We start from the raw sequence: 11,543 nt of genomic DNA, 5'->3' as shown, positions 1-11,543 counted from the left end.
TGTCACCTCTCCAACCACAGAGAAATATGGTCTAAAGATCAACCATTCATTCCTCTCCACCCACAGAGAAATATGTAAACTATTCTATTTATACATTAAATTGTATGGGAACTCTGACTCTCAAATATGTAAACATTTTCAGAAGGCTAAAGAAGTTTTATGAGAACTTTAAAAACTTTCAAAAGAACTATAAAAGAAAACTTAACACTTTTAAAAATCAGGGCAACAAGTTCCTGGGAAATTATTGATCTGCCAAAGGAATTTAGGATGGAAAGAGTTAATTTAGAGATGTCAAAAATGTATCTCAATAATAAAAATAAACACAATGTTTACAGGATCATTTCGTGTTTCTATTCTGGGTTCTGATATGATAAGAATATAAGGTAATTTTGTAACTTGTTTGTTGATTTCTTGGTTTACCAGTTATGTCTCTTCTTGGTGCTATATGACCTGCATCCCAAAACCTGAAATACAATACAATACAATACAATAGAAAAGGTTATTATGCTAATTCTGATTTTAATATTTTAGTATATTGTTTGATATTTATTCCAATTTAATACCCCATTTTTTGTCTTTATCTAATTCTTAACAGAAATAACCACATATGAATAGTTTGGAGAATGGCTTTGTTAAAGGCATTTTTGTTCCATGGAAAGTAGCTTGCCTTTCCACAGTTTTACCTAAGCTAATTTTACACTTCTTTTCTTCATAATTGTCACTGTCTCACACCAGTGCATTAAATTTCCCCAAAACTATTATTGAGAGGTAGCCTAAGAAGCTTTATTACTTCAATTTTTAAAATTACACAGAGATATGATCTCAGAGTTGTTCAACCAGCTACACTTTAAACCCCTCTTTTCTAGTGACTTACAATACACAATGTTATCAATTCATTACATATAATTTTACTCTTCATTTAGTTGTATGCTTAGAGACAAAGCTGTGTGTATTGTCTAGTTTAAGAAACACAAAAAAGTTGTAAATTATGTTCAATATCATTTATGGTGTTCTCTTTCTTAATATATTTTATTTAAGGTCTTTCTATCAGTTACTGGCTAATGCATCTTAAGAAAATGTATCCTACTGCTAAGTAAGACAGAAGAACCAGTAGGTCCTGACAAAAAGAAGGACAAGGTACTCAAAAATATTTTACTTCTGTGTTCAGTGATAATCTCTCTTCCCTCATCTCTCAAACCCTTGAATGTCAAGGCAGGGATTTGGGGGATTAATTCCCTCCCATTGTAAGTGGGATGAGATTCAAGACCCCCTGAGGAATGCAGAAGTCCATGGAACCTGATGAGATGCATTCTAGAGTCCTGTTGATGTACTTGTCAAGTTCCTTATCATATTAGAAAACTTGTGGAAATCAGGTGAAGTCACCTCTGACTGAAAACAGGGATAAATCATGTTCACTTTTAAAAACAATTTAAAAAAGAGAATTGTTAGAAATACTGACCAGTCGTTTTTACCTCCATGCCCAGTAGGATCATGGAACAGATCCTCATGGAAGATATGCTGAAAGTAGTTGATTAGATATAGCCAACATAGTTTCACCAAGGTCAAGTTGTGCCTTATTAATCTACTGGTCTTCTACAATGAAGTGACTGCATCAGTGGACAAGGGGACAGCTGTGGATGTCATTTACCTAGACTTCTGTAAAGCTTTTGATATGCTCCCATGGAACATGCATACCTATAAATAGGAGAAATACAGGTTTAATGGATGGACATATAGGTTTAATGGATGGCCTGCTAGAAGAGTAAGATACTGGCTGGGTGGCCTTGTCTACTATGTTGCAGTCAATGGCTCAGTGTTCAAGTAGAAACCAGGAATAAATAGTGGCCTTCAAGGTTCTGTACTGGGACCAATACTTTTTAATATTCTTAATAATTGCATACACAGTTGGGTTGAGCACACTCCCAGAAAGCTTTAGCAGATGGAACCAAGATGAGGGATGCTGCTGTTATGATGGAAGGAAGATATAACATCCAGAAAGACCTTAACAAGATGGAGAAGTGAGTCTGTGTGAGCCTCATGAAGCTCAACAAGACCAAGTGCAAGGTCCTGCATGTGGAGATGAGGGAGATCTCCAGTATCAACACAGGCTGGGGGATGTACAAATCATGAGCAGCCCTGCAGTGAAAGAATTGGGGGTGCTGAGAGACAGGACATGAGGTGTCAATGTGCACCTGCAGCTCAGAAAGCCAAACGTGTCCTGGCCTGCATCAAAAGAAGCGTGGACAGTGGGGCAAGACAGATGATTCCCTATTCTGCTCCTCTTATTCTTAGACCCCATCTGGAATACTGTGTCCACCTCTCCAGCATAAGGACCTATTGGAATTAGTCCAGAGTAGGACACAAAGATGATCAGAGGGCTGGAGCATCACTGCTATGAAGACAAGCTGAGAGACCTGAGGTTCAGCCTGGAGAAGGGAAGACTCTGATGTAACCTTAGCCCTTTCTAGTGCCTAGAGACACTACAAGAGACCAGGAGAGGGACTTCTGTGAAATGTATGGAGTGATAGGATAAGGGGTGTCATGGTTTGACACTGGCACGATGCCAGTGCCCCCCATGAAAATGCAATCTCTCAACTGAATGCTGTGAAATGCGATCGAGAACAGAGCAAAGCAGGCCCAAGCCTAATAATAAGAAAAAACTTTATTAAACTACTACCACTATGCTACTATAAAAGAGGAAAAAAAAAAAAAAAACCCAAAAAAACCACACACAATTCAAAATGAAAACCTTCCAAAGCATTCCTCCTCCCACCACCCAACTCCAACAAACCACAGTGAGACACAATCTGGACCCCAATCAGGTTTCCACCCTCCAGATAATCAACACCCAGTCCATCTGCAGGGAGAGAGGAGCCTCTCCTGTGCCACAGGCCCCCCAAGAAACACAGCTGCCACATCCTGTGCTTCCATGTCACCACATGGCACCGCCCGGAGAAAAAAGTTTGCCAATGGTGATCCTCTCCTTTCCATGCACAGTGCTCTCACCACCAATGCATGGATGGACAGACTGCTTTTAGGATTTTTCCTTTCAAGGATGCCCTGCCAAGAGGGGAAAAACCAACAGTTCAGTTTTTCATTTTTGGGACCAACAGTCCCCCGCCATTTTCCCCTGGGGTCGAGGATCCAAGAACAGAGATCTTCTTCTCTTCTTCCTCTCTGAAGACAGGGGGCACCACCACAAACCTCCCTAACTTTTCTCTGTTCGCTCCACTTCTGTCTTTTCCCAGCTGAAGCAGGTCTCTTTGGCTCACTGGCATCCTCCTAAAATACAGTCTTTCTTGGAAGAGAAGATCAGTTCAGTCTGTGGCTACCAAGAAAAATCCAGCCAAAAGTCACTCCATCATCTCCTCCCACCTAGAATTTCTCCTTCCAACATCCCAGGTCCCAGGCTGTCTCTCTTCCTCTCTTTTCAAACCAAGGAGGAGAAAAATTTCACAAAGCTTTCATTTTCTCAAGGAAGGGTTAAAAGTCCCGACTCCCAGAGATGGCTCGCTGCCCAGGCTCCAGCTCCCACAGCCCGGCTGGACACCTTGCGGCCCCCCCGCTCTTCTCCTTCCCCACGGTGAACTGCTGGCAAAACCACTGCTGTATCTTTCTCTCTCTTGGGAGAGAGAGACTCTGGGGGGAACGGAGACATCCCAGATTTTCTCCACCCTTCCATCTGCAGGGGGCCAGCCCGGTTCCAGTCCCTCCACCCTTGGGCCTACCTCCAAAGGCCACATGGCTTCTCCCCTCCCCCACCCAGCCCGTCGCCAGGCAGGGGAGAGTCCTGCACTGCACACTGACTGGAACCAAAGAGAGCGAGTTCTCCTGGGAATTCTGCTTTTAACCCCTCTGTGTTCTCAGAGGCGTGTCTGCCTTCAATTGGTCAATGTCCAAATTGATCTCTTCCTTCCGGAAAAATTCTTTTTCCGTGTCAAACCATGACAGGGGCTATGGCTTAAAAGAGGGAAGGTTTATACTAAAGTCTAGGATGAAATTCTTCTCTGTGTGGGTGGTGAGGCACAGAAATAAGCTACCCAGAGAAGCTGTGGCTGCCCTGGCTGGAAGTGTTCAAGTGTTCAAGGCAGGACAGGGTTTTGAGCAACCTGATATGGTGGAGTGTATTATGCCCATAGCAGTGAGGTTGGATTAGATGACCTTTAAACATCCCTTACCACCCAATATGTTCTCTGATTCTTTGGTTCTAAAACAGTTCTTTAAAACCAAGAAGAAATACCAAAATAAAAAGTGTTCCCTTTTCAGTGAATACTTGTATTTTATTGGCCTGGGGTTTTCAGATAAACCCAAGAACTAGAATAGCATAAGACAATCCTTAGGAAAATCCCTAGACATTTTTGAATTTCTACAGGGTTATAGGGTCTTTGGAAGAGATTGGAACATAGTGGCTTCTCCTCCTGTGAGAAACACTGTAAATGGAGAAGTTATTCAAGTCATTTTTTGGGTCTACCTTAATAAAACTGAAAGGAGAATAGATATTTATTTGAGATTTGGGTGTTGTAGTGTGTACTATGTAATTACTTATAATTATTATTATTATATTTACCATTATATTATTGTTATTTTTATTAGTAATAATCCTGGGGGTTGTTTGTATGATAAAAATACAAAGATCACACGTAAAAAGCAATACATTGTATCTTTCCAGTGGCATCCTGAAGCCTATGAAGGGGACAAGGTTTTGTTTAACAGTGTGATGGAAGATGTCCCAGTAATCAGGAGGTGAGGTGGTTTATGAGGATTAATAGATTAGACAGTATACTGGAGATTTTTCCTTAGGCGGGAAAAATGAGCACACTTAGCTAAAGTTTAGGATTGAAGCCTTAGGAAGAGACCTAAAGAAAAATGATGCAAGAGTTATCAGTATGAGAAGAGAATGATAAATCCAAGGTCTGAATTCAGGCACATGTAACATTTGTGACTTGTTTTGTTTTATTTTGAATTAATAAATTGAGATTGAGACATGGATTGTGGTTATAAATTTCAAGTATTTGAGAAGAAAGATAATTCCATTAATTCATACTTTGCAATAAAACATAAACAATAGCCATGAAAACCTGACTTTTTTTTTACTTTTTTTTTCTTCTTTTTTTTTTTTATTACAATGATTTAGCAGGTTTGACCATGTATTGGTAAGTGATGGCACATCGATGTGGACAGATTTGCTTTGGAGTTTTTTTGACCATGATAATATTATGGCTGAGAACTGGACATCCAGAAGGATGCAAACCTAGTCTTATGCCCTGGAAACCTTTTGGAATCTGTTTGTAGTTGACAGTATCCTGAGCTAAAGATTGCAACTCTTTATTTGCATAATGCACTTGGTTACTTTCACTTGTGCTAAAACTGGTTCTCTAAATGCCTACTAGTTCTCAGGATGAAAATAATTATTCTCTAAACATCTCAGTATACACTTAATGACTGCAGAGATTTTTGTTGTATGATCCCCCATCTTTTTACTTTTAGGTTTTTTCTTCCTGATATTCCTAACCTACTATGGCTTTCCTTGTAGAAAATTTTCCCTGCATTGGATCTTTTCTTTGTCCATAGTCCTGTCTTGCTTTTTGGTCTTCTGAGTCACAGTGACTAGATTTGAAGTCATATTCGAGATATGAGTTTTTTCAGGATTTCATAAATAGTTTTCTGTTATGTGACCCATTTTCTACTTGATTCTCAGTCTAGTCTTAATTTTTAACACTTTCAACACCTTATAGCATTTTTAGAGAGCTCTTTCCCAAGAAGCACTAATGCAGAGCCAAGGAATAGAGATGTTTATGACGATTAGCTTTTTCTGCATGTGGTGAATCACAAAAATAATAGGGCCAAAGAGAGTCTGTCATTGATGGCATTAAAGATATTTATTAAGAGGAAGAGGTAATGAAAGATTAGCAGAGCTCTTACCAAGGTGCAAGTATGATTGGGACTATCAAGGCTGGATTCAGATAAGATTAATTCCATTATACAATGAATGTAAAAACCTCATTAAATTTCCTTAGCACAGAAACAGAAAAGAGAGGTCATTGACTATGAGAAGTAAAGGGAATGGGATCTTGTTATTTGCTTAAATGCAGAAACAAAACCAATTAAATTGTTTTACTCTCCTTATAAAAATATCATACTGTGAAATAGTACTGCCTTTCCATTGAACACAGATCCATTAAAACTTGTAATTTACAAGTCCTGGTGAGGGACTAGTCCTCGCACTAACAGAAACTTTTCCCAGTCACAGCCTTCCTTTGCAAGTGGTCAGTTGAATCAATAAAAGATCCTGTCAATACATCAGTAGTGCCAAAGCCAAAACCTTCAAAGGAGTCACATCCAAAGTGTCTGGAATCCAATAACAAGGGAGTGAGACTAAAAGAACCAGCAAGCCAAAAAAGCCTACCACCAAAATTTCTGCTGTATTCAGGACTGGATTTAAAACTTGCTTTATGCTGAAGCATTCTGAAACTGTTCCTACTTCAACACTTTTTACCCTTGCAGCCAGTAATCTCATCCTTAAAAATAATTCTAAAAGACATATTGCTAGTGAAGAATATCTGGTTGTCATTGTATCTTTTGTGAGAGATTCAAGTTTAGCAATAAAAAATAATATATTTGTCTAAAGAGATAGGTTCATCATTATATTTCTACTATATTAAGTACTGGGATTTCACCCTTTTGCTTCCTTCTCTCCAGAACTGTAGCCATATCAGAAATGCCAGAATACATTTAGTTAATTAACAAATTTATAGACTACTTTTCCCTCATTTCAGTTAGTGAAAACATTAGTTGCCTAATTAAGTAGAGCTAAGACACTGATTTTTTTCTAATATGACATGGATGCCCTGAAGAAAATCAGTATTTATTGCAGTAATTACCATTTTCTGCTTGGCTGTTTTAAAATTGATCTCAAACACTATAGTTCTAAAGTCAAGCAGTTTGTGTTAAGCAATGGCATCTGTATGTACAGCTACAGTGGATGTTGGATATACATATGTCCACATATGTAGACTTGCAGGTAAGGTATTTTACAGTATCTCACTTAAACTAGTGTGGTTATAGTATTAGTATTATTACTTTCTGAAATGGCATGCCTTTTTAAAATAAAATGGATTATACTATTACTTGTCCTCTTTTAACAGATGTATTTAACTTTTTAGTTATGAGATATTTGATGGGAAAACTCGCTGGGGAGTTTCTTGGCACTTGAAATTAAGTTCACTTGTAAGGTGGAGAAGGAATTTTCATAATTGCAGAAAGGGTAATTTAATACATTCTTAGCTTATGACAACATGCTTGCCACCACAAATCAGACTAAAGGACTATTTGTGAATTAATCATGTACCATATACCCTCAATTATTATGTAGTGTAAGTTTAATGGAAATACCGTGCCATGTGTCTTTTGTGTAACATTTTAACATTGCACTCAGTCCTTTCTGGCTTAAACATGTAACAATACCTTTTTTAAACTGTGGGAAATAAGAAATTACAAAAGTAAAGAGCTGTGAAGGATGAGTAAATTAGAGAGAAAAATCAAATGAGTTTGTAAAACTTTTTTTTTTTTTTCTGAAAAATGCTGATTTGCAAGTCTACTTCATGATTTTAAATTTCCAGCATTAATTTAGCCCTGGAATCTAAGAGAAAGCTTGTCTGATGTTGGGCAACTTCAGAATCTGCACAGGCTGAAATAGATGGGGGAAGAAAGGAATATTTTTTTCCTTAGCTATCTCAATCCCCTACATATCTCATTCTTTCTCATCTTCCTCCTTTATTCTAATATCAATCCTTGTTTTCAAGGATGTTTTCATTAAGAAAGGGTTGGGTATAGATATATCTATTGCATTTAGCCTGTTAATAAGTAAAGGCATAAATTAGACTAGAATTTGGGATGGGATAAGCAAGCAAACCAAAAGTCATGTTTCTCTAACTCCTAGTCAAAATTCAGTTTTGGTCTCTTTTTAAATGTTTTGTTCTAATTTTGAGCCTTTTTTCTCCCACCAGAGAGTTTGCTTTCATACTTGTTGAACTAGTAATCTAGGACAATACCCTTGTTTTAATCTGAAATATGTAGAGAATGAAAAAAAAATTTCATGGCAGGAATACTGTGGGACTTTGTGAAACCACGGGTGAGGATCGCATTATTTTATAGGCAGAAAGTCATCTCCATATGTGGCTTTATCCTCCCCATTTTCGTATCAGCTGTTTTATCCTCTATGTTGTTTCTGTGTTTCTTCCAGACTGGACTCCTTCTGCCCCAGAGGGGTCCTCTAACTTGCTATTTGCATCTGTACATAAATATTTCATATAGCCCACAATGCTTTATGCATATTTTAACCGAACAATACCATTTTGTAAATTGTCTGTCAATATGATGTATGCCTGGTTACCGCCATGAAAAATATGTTCAGTATTGTAATAATATTGAAATATCATTTGTCCCTCCAAATTTGGTCCATTTTCCTGTCAGTACTAAGGAAAGTAAAAATGGTCTGAAATTCTGAACTGGTTTCTGAGGAGATGTGACAAATTCTGTCAGTTTTCAGGAGCATGCATAAAAATGGATAGCTCTTCTGTGTAGTCTTACTGCCAACCTGAATGGGTGGCTCTCATTAGCTCCAGCTTGGGAGGATAAAAGGTAAATGTCCAAAATGAACTTATATCTGTTTGCTGTGATGACAGGTTTAAAAGCTCAGACTGTGTCAAATATTTGCAAGCAATGCTTCAAAAACCAGCATGCACTGTGACACAAATATAAATTCTTTCATATCTATTTAGCAATTCATATGTCCATAGAACTGTTGCCTTTAAACTTCACTTCTTTTTTTTGTACAATTCTATGTTAAGGTCTAGGAAAATCATGTTAAACAGGTTTATGTCACTGAAAATAAATGGCCTGCCAGTTTGAGGGCATCAAGTATTGCTTAACATTTCTGTCATGCATTGGTAAACAGTTTTTTGTATGATCACTGACAGTGACCATACAATGCATGCCCATTTCTGAAATAAGTGGTGGGTATGGCAGGACCTGAGGGCCTAAACTGTATCTTTCAGGAAGGAAACAAAAGACAAGGCCCTCAGTCAGGTTACACTGTGCATCCCAGCTTCTGGAGCCATTCTGGTACCATGGTGTGCTTTTCCACTATATCATTCTGAGAATTACTTAAAGGGATGTTTTGACAAATAGGTGTTAGGATGTTATGGAAAACCCTACTCCCACTTAAAAAGATCTTATAGAAGACATCTCTGATTGATTGGTAATATCTACTCTTTAAAATCTTCCCTTCACATGGTTAAAGAAAATAACCCTCTGCCAAAAATTCCTCACAAAATGAATAAACCACAAAATCATTGTTCTGGTTTTTCATATAGATTGTTCTTCCCTCAGTCATATGAATATGATCATGATTTTTCTTTCATTGCCATTAATGTGTGATCTTTAATTTTTATAAGCAGACCCTTGCAAAAAACCATCCTTATTCCTTTCAGAGTGGATTAATTAAATTTAAGGGAATTTCACTTAGTGCTGTGATTACACCGGTCTGTTGTTAGGGGCTTTTTATTGTAGTTATAAATCTCAAAAAACCTTGTCAATTAGCTGGAAAACATTAACTTTCTCCTGACAAAATGCTAGATTCTTCTTATATTTCTGTTTTTAGAACATATATGATGGCAAAACAATTTTATATGCTTTACTTTTACTATACAACACATACTTGTGTTCTTCTGGTACTAAATTTGTGGTAAAAAGTCACTGGGTTGTTATGTGGGTGTTCATAGTGCATTTTTATGTGGATTGATTAATTTTACATTCTTTATACCATAAATCAAGGTAATAAGGAAAATTTTCAAATGTGCCACTTGAAATATATCTTTCACATTTCCTTTGTTCTATTTATAACCTTGTTTTTCTGTACATAAAGTGTTCTTATATACTGTAGAATAGCTGATATATAGTAATGGGTGCAGAGCTGTAAAAGTCTCTCTTGGCACTCTTAACATGGTCAGATTATTACTGTGTTCACCGATTCAGCTAGATGTGTTCAAGGATCTTCTCTGGTCTGAAAGGTCAGCTGCTTTTAGTTGTGCACTGGCAGAATACTAATACTGTCCTTATTCAAATTACCTGCTACAGTTCTTATTAAATTGATGGCCTTGTGCTCTAATTTAATACTGCCGTCGTTCAGAGGCAGGTCGCAGCTGCACTCTGAGCAGAATTAGGTGGTGCTGAGGCAAAGTTCAAGCAGAAACCATAGTTTTGGGCTGCATTTTCCCACTAAATTAGCAGTCAGATGCAGTATATAATTAATTAGTACAAACCAGGGAAAGCTTGTCATTTAATAAGCCTTTTTTATTTTCACATTACACAAACAGTGGGAATTGATCCATTAAGTGCCTAGCTATTAATGCTGTTAAATGTATGTCTGGTTGTTAAATTGAGACGTCTAGTTACATACATTCAGTATTTAAGAGCTTCTCACAGATTGTTCAGTGTTTGCTGAGATTTTAAGTCATGCTCCACAAATCAATAATGGCTTCATAAATGAATTTGAACATTGCTGGTTCAGATAAATAGATCTGAGATGCATAGTAAAGAAATGATGTCCTGCATTGTGGTAGTCAAGACAGCATGGTATTCATTTTGTTGCCCTAAATATCAGATATTCTGCTTATATCATGCTGCTTATTCTCTACATTGCAACCTTCTTTTTCCCTATAATCCTTGTTCATAATTGCCTAAGGCATTGTATAACTTAATCTCTTCAAAGTCCTATGTGGTATTAAACATGCAGAATAATACATTTCAACAACCACTTGAAGATGTCTGAGGGACCACAGAGGATTCTTGTCCTTAAGAAAAAAGTAAAAGGGCAGTATTTGAATCACTCTTATTTTTTTGACAACTGTATTTCTCTACTGGAAATAGCTGTGCTCATCTTAGTCTTATAATATTCTAGAATTTAAAGGTTTTAACATTCTATATATACTATAACCAATGTGCTTCTAGAAAAAATGTATATTGGCAATGAGTCATACGACTAACTGCCAAATATAATAAGGAATCTTGTCTTTTTTACTCCTGTATATTTATTTCATGTGGGAAGTGGGGAAGCATGGTATTTTGTATAGGGTTCCTGTAACCAGAACACAGTGATCTCACTTATTCAAAATAAATGTCTTAAAATGAACCTAAACTAAAGGCTCAAAAGCAGGGAACAATCTTCAACATTTCTGCCTGATGAAGGAAACACACCACAGTAGAGATAAATACTGTACTCTTTTCACTGTCTCTCTGCATCTTGGTTGATTCTGCTGTTTCTCCAATAGATCCTTCAGTCTCTTTTGTCTAGGTCTTTCATTATTATTTCAAATCTTCCCTTGTTATTGTAGCCCATTTAACATGAAACCTCCAATTCTATCAAGAAGAAAACTCCTAGGTAGAACTCAAAGAGTGTTTTCTCATGAAAAGGGCACAATTGTGTTGTGAATGCAAGATCCGTATTACATGTGGTTTATAACCCAGCTGCAAGAATTCAAAGT

The sequence above is a fragment of the Taeniopygia guttata genome, chromosome Z, assembly GCF_048771995.1.
Source record: "Taeniopygia guttata chromosome Z, bTaeGut7.mat, whole genome shotgun sequence".
Taxonomy (NCBI): Eukaryota; Metazoa; Chordata; class Aves; order Passeriformes; family Estrildidae; genus Taeniopygia; species Taeniopygia guttata.
Note: the sequence above shows the minus strand (reverse complement) of the source record.